The sequence below is a fragment of the Chlamydotis macqueenii genome, chromosome 16 (assembly GCF_036417535.1).
Source record: "Chlamydotis macqueenii isolate bChlMac1 chromosome 16, bChlMac1.mat, whole genome shotgun sequence".
NCBI classification, from domain to species: Eukaryota; Metazoa; Chordata; class Aves; order Otidiformes; family Otididae; genus Chlamydotis; species Chlamydotis macqueenii.
In genome coordinates, this window is record NC_141571.1 from 13,791,839 (window position 1) to 13,804,885 (window position 13,047).

A 13,047-nucleotide genomic window follows, 5' to 3' on the forward strand; every position below is an offset into this window, starting at 1 on the left:
TGAAAGATCATGTTAAAAATAAAATTTGCATAAAATTAAAGTATTTCAATGCTTAGAGTTAGATCTAGAGGAGAAAGAGAAATAAAGCCACAAAACTGTAACACTTATCTGTAAATGCTTTACTGGCTATCATTAAACACACTAAATTAATTCCAAGATTATAAACAAACCTACCATCTCATATAGCCACAATACTAGCATAGCAACTTAAAAGTGGCAGTTAATTCCTTCTTATTCTAGAGTCAATATATTATTCCCATTTTAAAAATTAACACATTAACAAGCTTTTAAATGTATATGATGTAGATTCAGCAACGTGTAATTCAGTAATACAGGCATGTTCCTCAGAAATATCCCATCCTAATTTAAGAAACGTTTACTCTTCTTAAATACTGCACGAAGCAGTAATAATTCTAGGCAAATATGAACAGTTCTATGTAGCCAAATTAGGACAAAGTATCACCAACACCTAGTTTTAAGGTAGCTTTTAGTATCAGAGCAATATTTCAAGCCCAAATGCACATTACACAACCTGACATACAGCAGGTTGTCAGATCCCTGACAATCCCTATTTGTCAGGGATGACACCACTGACATTACAATACAGTTTCATGTCGCACCCTTCCACTTGGACCTGCTGCTTCTTCCCTCACTTCCCCATCTCCCTTTACAGAGACAGCTTCTGGTATTTGTAAAGCCTTCTTTTCAGCGTTAGGTACAATCTGCACCCTCTGAAGATGGCGGAAAGCAAGTATGTGATGGTACGCATACAACAGTAGTTTCCAACGTGAGGGAAAAGCTCCCCAGGGACACCTTAGCGTACCAATACAATCAGATTCGGGGTTGGGGGAGAAGGAATTAATTCAGAGGCTTCTGCACCTCTGTTGAGGCCCCTTTCATCAATCTCGCTGACATTTTATCAAGAAATCTTTGTAGGTACTGCTAAGACTTTGTGATGTCATGATGTGGTATCACAAATAACTCAGTAGTGTCTGCCACTACCAACTTTACACTGTCAGACACCCTGGGAACTCTGATAGACCTTTTCAATGAAGCTTTGTGGTCTGCAGACTTTCTGACTCCGTATGTAGCGGGTTTTGTTTGGTGTTGAAAAATGATTTCAAATGTCCAGGGTATGCTGCAGAACACTTGTCCTGTATTGCGACAGGAGAGCCCATGAAATGCACATTTACATGATACAAAGTACTACCAATATGCAGTGCTGATGCCAATCAACTAATGAGATTTAAAATGTAAACATTAACTACTGGCTTTGTTTCCAAAGATGCAGAAACAAGTGAAAAATGAGACTCAATACACCTATAAATTTCACAAGATCACTTTTTTCCACTTGAGAAAGATAATGAAGAAATATTCTGAATTGACAATAAACTTTATAGTAAATCAACTTGATAGCTTATTTTTAAAAATAACTAAGCAAATTTATTCATTCCAATAAGAAATGTTTCCCTTAAAAACAATAAACATTCACTTGACCTTTGCGCTTGTAATAATAAAGAAATGAACCTTTCCAAATTAAAATGTCTAAATGTCTTTAGTCACCCATTATTGTAAATTCCCTCTACTGTATGCCTGAAATAAATATATACACCATCATCCCTTCCACGATTTGTGTCCGGCTACTCACTTACCTTACATAAGCCTCATAAGAAGGCCACTGCCTCACATGATGGAGAACTGCATGCACACAGGACAGCAATCCTGCGCATCTGCAGTGAACGTGGGACCTCCTGGAAGTGCTGAATTCAGTGGGTATGCACAGACTGACATTACCACGCACACACAGCAGACACTAGTGCACAGCAGCAGTCAGACAGAAAAGGTAATGAGCAACCCCACAGTATGACGTAACTACTCCACGCAAAAATGCATGAAGTAGCTCCCTGGTTTACGCAAAACAAAATACACACACACTGAAGTTTATTTTCACATCTTTCAGACTAGAAAATCATCTTCCCAAGTAAAACATTAAAAAAAATTTCTTATTTCAGATTGCATCATACAGGATCAAAACAATCAGAAAAAGATAAAGGGAAGGGATGGACCACTCAGTAGGCAGTGCAGCAGAATGAGAACAGCACCAAGTATTACAAGTGTATTTTATTCTGGATAAGTATCAAAAAGTGCTTCTTTGAACCAGAGTGAAGTTCTCAGAGCCAAATTCAGCTAAATAGCAATTTCTCATAGAAACAGCTGAGGCACTTTAGCAGCAGGCCCACCAGAAATCTGGCAAACATGAGACTTTTATTTAATAACAGACAAGACTCTGATCATATCTACACTACAGATGTTCACTGTCACAATTGAACAAATCAGGAACTTTAAGGGGTACAATCCCTAACCAAAAGAGCTGTGCTGGCATAAGCATCACGTGTTGGAGTAATTACACCTGTAAAACTGTACTTTTACCTGTACGAGTCATTCTGTTTGCAGGGTGGGGTAGCAGGTGTGCACCATCCTGGTGCAATGGAGTTTTATCAGTGTGGCAGCACACATAATAAATAAGAAAACTCTATCAACACACCAGTACAGGCCCTTCTAAGTAGGGAAGCAGTTTATCTCAAGAGGAAGCAAGACTTCAAAAGTCCACTAAGATTCTAAGACATTTGCATCAGAGCTTTTACCAGCACAGCGCTGTCCGTTAGCAGCTGGGGAAAGAACACTATCTGACAACCGTACTGACAGAACTTTAGTAAAGGATAAATCTTAACAGGAGGCACTTACACTATGCACATGCTCCAATCTGTAGGCCAGTAATTGTGTTTGATAAACAGAAATTCATGTTCAGTTTTGAGTTTTCTGCATTTCAGGAAACATTATGGTATTTTCTAGTCCAGAGCTTCATGGGTGCTTAAAAGACTAGGCAGATAGACTCTACTGGCTTACTAACAGACTGACAGTCAGCTTTTTACTACTCCTGTAATACCTTCTGAAGTCCTTATTCGCATTCTTCTGAGTAAGCTAATCCCGTATCTGCCCCAACAATGAAAATTTACCCAAAGACAACAAATAAAATCTAACTTTTTGGTCAGGTTTACTTCTGTTCTGAATGGTGTGAGCAAAAATGAGACAGCACAGAGATTTTGCTCATGAAGAAAATTCGTGAGCAGAGTCACAAGCAGTGTAGGTAGCTCTGCTTTTTTTCTTTTTTGCTTTAGTACAGACTAAGAAAAAAAAAAAGAGCAGCTTTCTGTGGCCAAAAGCTTAGATTAAAAAAAAAAACCACACATAACCATCTCTGTACAAGGAATCTTCTAAAGGTCCCAGTACAAGTCAATTTCACCAGCCACAGTCCTAAGTTTAGGCAACAAAAATATAAACTACAAACTTTGATTGTTATTGTGTATTACTCAATATACAATATTCTCACCATTCTTTTTACATCACTTTAAATAAAAAGATTTTACACATAAATACTACTTATTTGCATAACGTTCAATTTCTGCTACCGGACTCAACCTCTTTAGCAGCACTGAAAATACATCTTCAGCAACTGCGCAGGAAAAAAACCATGCTTTGGAATGGTGATTCACACAATCTCACATTCCTCTGCTGAAGTACCAAAGAAATGAGTTCTTCATCATGGCTGTTAACTGAACAGCACCAGTTATTCGGGCTAAGTCTGAGAACCTTACAGTTTAGCTCTTCAATATCCCATAGCTTGTTTATTTTTAAACATACAGGATTACAATTCTACATCTGTCAAATTCCAGCTTGAATACTTACACTGTACTTAAAATTCCCTCTTTTCAAAGACTTTTACACAAACTAGTAAGGCTGTATGGGCTTTTTGTCAAGTCAGCATTATTACAGTACATAAACTAGTCGCACATCCCAAAATACTCTATCAAAAAAATGTTAGGTTTAGATTACACTTAAACAATCTATATCCACTGACATGTCTAGTTATTGTTGTCAGCAGAAGTGTGTACACAAAAATGGACTCAAAACAGCTGCAGGATTATAATTTCTGACTCTATCAGCACAGTTGTTGAAGAAAAAATGTCCTAGCTTTTACAGGTTTTTCCATCATTTCATTTATAAGAAGTGGGCTAAAATAGAACATCTGAGACAAGTTATAATTTTCATTCTTATCCCATCAAAAAGGTTTCATTAAATTAAGTAAACCAGAAATTAATTTTTCTTTCAAAATTTAGTGAGACAGTGATTACAGCATGCTGATTATGTTATAAAAAATGCAGTAAACGGCTCAGTTCCCGATTTTGATTAGGGTTTACTGTGAGAACACACATAATGCACATTTTATATTTGTGTCTTAGCTCCCAGACAGGAAATTTAAGATTTTTCTTAACCTCAAAATCTATCAATGATCTTGATTCTACCACCGTTAACAACTGGGAAGCGTTCCCTTATTTCAGAAGCTGCATTAGATAAAAACTTAGTTGTAGTACAACCCTCAAAATGTTAACTGTGACAACTAGATTCTCCTACTGAAGAGACGCTTGGGAGCACACAAAAAAGCAACTCCTTCTTGTGCAAACTAGATAAATTTTACTTGTATTAAAATCTTCTCCTTAAATCTCCTATCACTGTCCTAATATTTGTAGCACGACAAGAGACACTAGGCAGAAAAAGTGCACCAGTGAATAAGACTAGTGCAGGTAGACACTACCATTTCTGTCAACTAAAAACCATCTGATCTTACTATTTCTGAGTACAGTCCCTTCTTCTTCCATTTTATCAGTTAAATTTTATTGACTCTCAGTCTAACCCCCATAATCCCTGCCCTTTCTCTCTCCACTTAATAGTTCTAGATGAAGTTTCAGCCTGTACAGAATTAAAATCCCATTGTTGTAAGTTACAACTATAAGGACAATTACTATGTTAAATGAGAAAGAAATAACAATCTACTGCAAGAAAATCTTAGTAGTGAAGCAGCATTAAGTAGAACAAACACTGCTTTCTGACGAGACCACTAGACACTGAAAAATACTTATTAGTTACTATTTTGGACTCACACAATTCTATTAGCATTGCTTTTCAGAGTTTCAGAGTGAGGGGTTTAAACTCAAAAGACATCTCTTAGTTATATGAAAAGCAACCTCTGAAGCACTGTGTGAATTATATATATTATTTTATATTTGAACAGTTTAAAAACCTGTGTTTTGTAGTGTACATAAATTTGCAGCAGAGCAAAAACTTCATTTGCACACCAACAGAAATTAACGAAAATATCCCTTAAAAAAAAGCCAACACAAACTTTGTAAAAAAAAAAAAAAAAAAACAAAAAAACATTTAAATGCTAATCTTGAATGACACTTATTCAATTTGCAAATCACTGGAGTCATGCAGTCTCGAAGTAGGCTGAAGGCTAACATGAGCCTTTACTCTTCCACCAAGGTGCACTTAAAAAACCTTTATGTGCAATATGTTTCTGGAACTATTAAAGGAAAAAAATGTAAGGCCTAACTGAACAGCTATTTTGGGCTTACTTCTATATTTATTCCTACAGAAAGTTCCAAATGTTAAAGAACGATAACAAGCAGCTGGCATACATAAGAGTGGAGCAGAACCCAAAATGTCTACTACAATTAACACAGTATATGCTACACTTGTACAGTAACTACACATTATCATTTTTCATTGATCAGCAATTAAATTGCTTAAAAAGCTAGTAAATTTTGTTTGTAGAAGCAGCAAGATATTTGAAGCTAAACCAATTCAAATTACCACTTACAACGGTGTAAAATAGATAAAAAAGCAAACAGTGAAAAAGTTCTTATAAAATAAAGCAAAATACAGTTGAATATCAGCTGCCAAAAAATTTAACTAAACAATTAATGATGATTAAGTATTCAAAAGAGCTATTTCTGCAAAAAATCTCAAACATATTATCCAAAAAAAAAAAAAAAAAAAAAAACCAGGGAAATGATGAATGCTGTATGTCCTTCTGAGTTAAATAAATGGCATCAGTTTTTTTTTGTCTCCCTGAAGTTCCTAGAAGGAAAACATGGAAGCCCATGCAAGAAAACCAGCATGTTACACTGTTTTGAAGTACTGAACACCCAGTCGGGAGAGTGTAACATACACATTTTGTAACACATTAAAAAGATTGCAACGTTCTTTCCCCGTCGAAAATTACAAGCTAAATTGGCAAGATTTTCTTAACCCATTACCAAAATATAGCTATCACTTGGAGGTATAAACTAAAAACTCCTTAATGTTATGAAAAAAAAAATTGGTCACCAAAGAATAGCTTTGTGCAAGCCAAATAAGCAGCTCCAAACTACCATCACCTCCAAGGGCCAGTATTTAAGTACATTAATGCAAGGGGTGGGGAATGATTATTGACAGGGAATTTACTGAATATTTAAAGCCACACAACAATTACTAGTGTCTAAAAATCCAACCCCTCCTGTTTTCCCCTACAAGAAAGTCACCAGAATATGATAAAGTACAACTTTGGTTGTGTAACTCACCAATAAGGAGATCACCTCCATCACCCAGAGAAAGTGTCACCTCGAGGCAGGTAAGTTTTAACCCCACCCTCCGAAGACCCCCCCCCATCCCCGGAATGAGTTTTCGGCTGGGTTTCTGGAGCGCCCAGCGGCGAAGGGCACCGGGCGCTCCCCCCGCACCCGTCAGGGCCGCAGAGACCCTCGTCCAGTATCAAGGCAACGGTGAAACAGCACGAGCAAGGCGGTTAAAGTCGGTCGTGACGTCACGAGGAAGCTTGTCGGCGTCAGCTTGATCATGACGTCGATCGCCTCAGAGCACAACCGTCCTCTCCTTTTCCCCCCAACATGGAGGAGCCCGCCTTCTAGCCCGCTCCGCCCGGGGAGGGCGTCCTCTCCGCTCCGGCCCAACCACGTTATGAGCTTACGGGGCGGCGGCTTTTAGCTTCCTCCGGGGCCCCCGCACTGAGTCGCCGACCTCCTCTGGAACCGGGCCAGGCCTCTGGCGTGCCCGCGCCCTGCAGCCGCACCGACGGTCCCCTGAAAACAGGCCGCGCCGCTTCCCCCGCGCCCTTCCCCGGGGTCCCTCCGGCCGCCCTGACCCGCACCACCCGCCCGCCTCCATTTTCTAGTCGAGCCCAAAGGCGTCCAGGCCCGAGGAGGCGGTCGCCCCTTTTTCGCGACCCCCTCCGCCGCAGCGGCGGCCCCGTTCCCTTTCTTCTCCCGTCCCGGTGCTTCTCCGGCTGCCTCCCTCACTCACCGCGGAGAGGGGGTAGGGGGGGGATCTCGCAGCCGCCGCCGAGGCTCTCAGCCCAGCCGAGCCGCCATTTCCTCCTCGCAACCGCTTCAGAGCGCTGGGCGGAGGCGCTCCTCCCCCGCCACCACGGAGACCGACATGGCGGCCAACGGCAGGCTAGAGCGCCTACCACGCGCCGTTTTGCGCACGGCCCCTCGGAGGACTTCGGCTGGCCTTGGCTCCGCCTCCCAGCCCGCCGGCGCGCGCTACCTCGCGGCAGGGCCATGGGCGGGAAAGGCGCGCGGCTGCCTCTTAGCCTTTCCCGCTCTCCGCCATCTTCCGCCTGCTGTAGGGAAGGCGGGCTGCCCCGGTCACCTCAGAGTTCTGGCGGATCAACGCTTGCTCCCGCTTTTCTTATAAAAAATACCGGGTGATCTTACCTCACAAGAACTGCAGTTTTATTCGTTATTCATGAGGTTGCAAGTGCCGAAGCAAAACTGCATTCTAGCAGCACTGAATACTATTTTGCTTACAGGGACTTCTTTTGCAGCACAAGTATGGCTTTGCCACAGGGTTAACATGGCAGAAGAGCTCCTCGGCTGACCTGGCTGCTCACATCAGCTACACTCCCCACCTGCGCTTATTCCATCTTGTTTTTGTTTTTCCTATTCTACTTCACCTGTTTTACAAACTCAAGTAGCAATTGCTGCAGTAATGCTTTCCCCAGGGTCCAGGTTATGGAGTGCTGTGGAAGGGAAGCGGTCGCTGGATCTGCTCTTCCGCAGTATGGAGGCCTCCCAGTAAACACCCTTTAAAATTGTTAGGCTGCTCAAAAACCTCTCAAGGATCCAAGCTGTTACAAATACTTATGAAGAGTTAACTCCCATTTACATGTTTTGTTCCTACTGTCAGTATTTGTGATATTAGCAACCAGAATCGTCTACATCTCACAGGCACTGAGGGGTCCCAAGGGTCACAGCAGGGCCCGGGAGACCATGCAAACATCCCTGACCTGGACACCCGAAAAGCCTTTTAGGCAGCTGGAGGTGAGAGATTTGGCTATTCTGCACACTTTCTGTCATGGGTTGATAACATTGATTTCAGTTGGATTCCAAACAAGGTGCGGTGTTTACTTGGACTACGGAATGAAAACATGAGGAAACATAAGAACATACTTAGCCTTAATTCTGTAGAATTACAGGACTCTGCTGAGTAATTTGATTACAGCTTTTAGAAGTTTACATTCTATATATAAGAGTTTTGGTGGTAGAAGTTCAGGATAATGTTGAAAAAGCTACTATTAGCTTTTTGCCTGATAGCTTAGTCAGCCTCTGTCTCCACCTGTAAAAATCAGCAATATTAATACTTACTTCACACAGGAACACCAAAAGGTAAAAAAACCCCAACAGATTCCTGTGCAAAAGTACAAGACGCTATGATTAAAGGCAAGCAGAAGTTTCGGTTTTGTTCTGCAGCTACAGAGCTACAGCAAACGAAAAGCACGTGGAGGGGAAATACCTTATGATTTGGTAGATCAAGCTGCACTGTGATTTATGCCCTGGGAAAAGCTAATAATATGTTGTTAATGGACGAATTTAGCATCTAGGGAGTGCTCAACCCAGGAATTACAGACCAAGGGAAAGGGAACATGCAAAACAAGAAGTTGCACACCAACAGTGAACAGGGGATGCCTGCAACAGGGGATCCAGCAGGGAAACGGGTATTACATTCCTCTTACACACATTTGGCAAGAGGCTTACGCCATCTTAGCATAATACTGATTCATTTTGCACACCCCATGAATACCATCTAAAGCACATTACACTTTCAACCCACAAAAACTCCTACATCTTTGCATTAAAGCCCAAGTCACCTTTGCTGACTGAATACCTGCATCACCGTCACTCAAACGGTACCATCAGCACCTCAGGTCTTCCCCTGCCTCATTCCCTTCCCTTCCCAATTATCCTCCTTTTAAAGCCTAATTTCCCCTAATTTCAGAAATTTGCTCCTGGATTACTGGTCTGAATCTGCAGTCTTCTGGCAGCAAGCAGAAGGAGCTTTTTTGGTGATCTATATAAGGCGAGTTTTGTTTCAGTTTAGGCCTCCTCTGATGTACACAATGGTAGTTTCTGACTGGTTTGAATGGAAAACACTGCTAGGAAATCCTAGTAGAGATTAATGACTATCAGTCAGCTTCTAAAACAGTATAATAAGCACCTTATCTATCTCTCCTTAAACACCGGAGAAGCTTATCCTGAGATATCTACAAATCCCTCAGCACTAACTCTCCTTAAAACTTTTTTCCACTGCTTTCCAAAACCTTTTCCACTATTAGGCAGTCAGTACACTGACACTTTCCTCTGCAGCTGACATCTTCATTTGTTTATCACTCGAGTTTCCCTAATTAATCTTTTTTAAACTTTGGGTGTCTAGAAATTGGCCTTACTTATATTTGCAGTGTCTCACACAAGAGCCTTCACGCACAAACCAGAAAGCCACGATTTGTGATAGGCACTAAGGCATCATCTTCGTGCTGCATAGAGGTGGTCTCCCCAGATCCCGGGTGTCAATTCTGCTCTCTCACCCACCTTTCCCTTCACCAAGACAGCAACCCGTTCCAGTGTTTGAAGATGCAAAGCCCTTAAATCTAATACTTACTTTACATTCACTCCTCCTCTCGGTTCTTCCTCACTGAATGTTCTGGGGACCCAATTTCAGCAGCCAGATAAAAAACAGAGACAGAATTAGCCCATGAAAAAGAGTACAGACAAAAGCAAATGAGCAAGTTCTCTTCCGTCCTCCATCTCTGGCAGGTTTTTATTTTTTTTTGTTTGTTTGGATTTTTTTTAATAGATAAGAATTTTAAGTTAGAAGAGTCTAATTTCTGTTGGCTGTGCTCCAGTTTTACCTCTTTTTGTGGTAAAAAAGGCCTCTGTCGTCAGAGTTCAGCACATCACTCAAAATAGATATGTCAGATGTCAAGGTAGTGTATCTTCTGGGTCCTTGATTTTCCAAGGCTCCTGATACCTTTTTTTTTTTCCATAAAAACTAGATGAACACAGAGAAATACTTTATTGAGGGTTAATAATATTCACATAAATAGCAATCCTCTTCCTATCAGCTGACAGAAGCTTGCAGATTTTTTTTCCCCCCAAATCTAGATAAACTCTGTTGCTCCCCTCCCCCTCAGCAATATATGCCTTTTTTTTTTTTTCAGGGATTTTTGTGACTTCTCCAGGAATTTGTGATTTTGGTTTGAGATTCACTCAACTCCAAATAGCAGTCATTAAAATATCTCTGACATTAGGATTTATCAAATCCTAATTAATGTAAAATTATATAGACTATGCTAAATTACAGTTTTATATGTTTCTTTTCATCTCAGTTTTGTAGTCTTGCCCAAAAATCCGTCTTTCTCTGTTATTACAGCCCTCATTACTGTGAGATTCTTGTAGGACTGTGGCATAGTTAAGCCATGGGATAGTTTCCTGAGAGCCAAGTAGTTTGTTTGCATACATTTTAATCCAAATTTGGAGTAGGATTAAAGTATCCTGCAAGGTTTTCCCTGAATAATAATAATTTTTTAAAAAGTTTGTTTCCAACTTTAGGGAGAATGTGAGGATTTTTAATAAAAGTTAGACTTTAGTCCTAGGAAAGAGGGAATAACGCAGGAAGCTTTTTAACCTGAGTTGCTGCACATCTTCCTACTCCCTTCTTCGTTTTGTGAAGTTTAACACCAACATGCAAATTTGGTGTTTCCAAATCCTTGAGTCTTCCAGGCTATGAAGCACGGGGAGCATAAGTGTTCCTCTTCACTAAAAACTCATTTATTACTCAAGATACTGCTCAATGCCCAAACATGTAGCATTTTCATTGCACCCAGAACAGTAGGGGGGAGGGGGGGTGAAAGCCTATATTAAGACAAAGCAATAATAGTTTTATAAATTTTTGTCTACTTGGGATTTTATCACATTGGGCTAGTGCTGCTCTTAAAGAAAGTGTCACTACAAGTACTAATATCCAGTATTATCTAACTAAATAAAACCAATGCATTAGAAAGTAACTTTGTTTTCAGACTCAGTAAGAAAATGCTTAAATCGTAACATTCAAAGTGTGTTTGTTGCAACTAAAATGGTTATAAAACCTCTTGTCTCAAATGAAAGCTCAGTTTCCAAGAAGGCTTGACCTTAACAGAAACATCAAAAAGCTAGGGAGAGCATACAAAAGGAAAAAGAGAAGAGAATGCAGCTAGCCATGATAATCTGCATAGAAATACTACAAACTTATTTTTTGTTACCATTATGGTTAGAAAAAAAAAGTCAACTCCTAAAAATATATAAAAAAAAAACCAAACTATTTTTAATTACAAGCAAAACCACAACTCAGAAGCTGCTTTTTGCCCATTTTTACTTTTCTTCAGGGGGACAATAAAGGGGTAACTGCTTCTGTTGCAGTTGGTTGAACATCCCAACCTCTGACAAAACAGGTGCCAGCACCACACACTCAGGACGCTGCCAAACAGCAGCTCACACATTTTTAGCCTATTTAGTGAATATATTATTCTACTTATCAGAAAGCAGTTACACCTATGCTTTATTCTTTACCTGTAAGCAGCAATTGTGGTATGAATTACACTCTGTTGCCTCCTCTCTGCTTGGGGTGCGTTTCCCTCTATAGAAAAGTCAGGAAACCCTCCTAGAGAGGGGCATCTTCTTCCTCTCTCCCTCTTTATGGAAGTCTCCTGAGAAACTCCACCTTTTAGGGAGGAGCTGACAAGAACCAGACAGGACAGCTAAGCCAAAAGAGAGATTTACAAGCCTACTGATTGAAAAATAGAGTCTGAACATTTGTATTTCCCAGTGAGTCAAATGCATTGAGATTAGTTTTTAGATTAAAGCCTGAGGAAGAGCCCTCTCCAATCATTAGGAATACTTGCCACGCTGTAGCTTTCTTTCCTTTCTTTGTCATACAGCTAACAACCAATGGCATGTGTTACTAAATATTTGAAGCTCTCTGTCCAAAATTCTGCATTGTTTATAAACCTGGAGGTTTGTTTGGGGAAACAAGTTTAAGTGATACATTACTTATTATAGTGTAGATTTTCTCTGGGAAAATTGTAATGAAAGTGAGTTTTGGAGGCTGCGCTTTATGGCACAATTACAAAACCAAGAGCGAAAAATGCGTAATTGTATCCATATTCCCACTCTGTAAGTGAAATTATATTTTTCTGAGGAGCATCATTTGCAGCATTTCACACATAAAAGGTGTACGTCTTAAGCCTGCTCTCAATCTAAATACACAAATCGAGGCGTTTTCCTGGCTTTTCTGCAGTGCTTTGACTCACGAACTCCACTGCATCCAGCCTCAGCGAGTTTATTAACTCTCCTCAGCAGCCAACACGAATTTTGACAGAGATCACAAATCAGAGCTCTCAGGCAGGGCAGCTCCCAGTCCAGGCTATCAAAAGGAGCGGGAATTGGCGGAACTGTACGTTAATACACCGGGCTGTGACCTGTGGCGGACCCCTCTCCCTTTCCATTATCCAGGGCCAGCTCCGAGCTCCGACGGCCAACCCTTGCTCGTGTGGCCCCCGCCATGTCGGCGTCGGAGCGGTGACAGCCTCACACGGCGGTGTTTGCGCACACCCCACCGGAGCAGGGACCGGACCAGCCCCCGTTGTTCCAGGGTTGGGGTCCCTCACCCAGGGAGCTCCGCGCTGTCCCTTCGGGCGTTATTAAGGCGTCGGGGTGGGATACGAGCCACGGAGGCTCCCGGCAGAGGCGGTCTGGCTGCTGGGACAGGCAGCATGGCGGAGCCGGCCGGGAGCCAAAGTCGGGCGGAGGGCAGGCAGAGCTGGCCGTCAACCCTGCT

The 13,047-nt window shown here is 41.3% G+C and overlaps 1 protein-coding gene across 2 annotated transcripts in view; it reads right to left on the reverse strand.

The window, feature by feature from the left end:
- Positions 1-7,475, reverse strand: part of DIDO1 (death inducer-obliterator 1) — a 52,293-nt gene extending 44,818 nt beyond the window's left edge. The window contains exon 1 of one of the 2 annotated variants that reach the window (XM_086760839.1): positions 7,194-7,475. The gene's annotated coding sequence lies outside the window, so the exon portion shown is untranslated. The remainder of the gene's footprint in view (positions 1-7,193) is intronic. The other variant, XM_086760840.1, reaches the window with a different exon arrangement.
- Between the last annotated feature and the right edge of the window lie 5,572 nt (positions 7,476-13,047).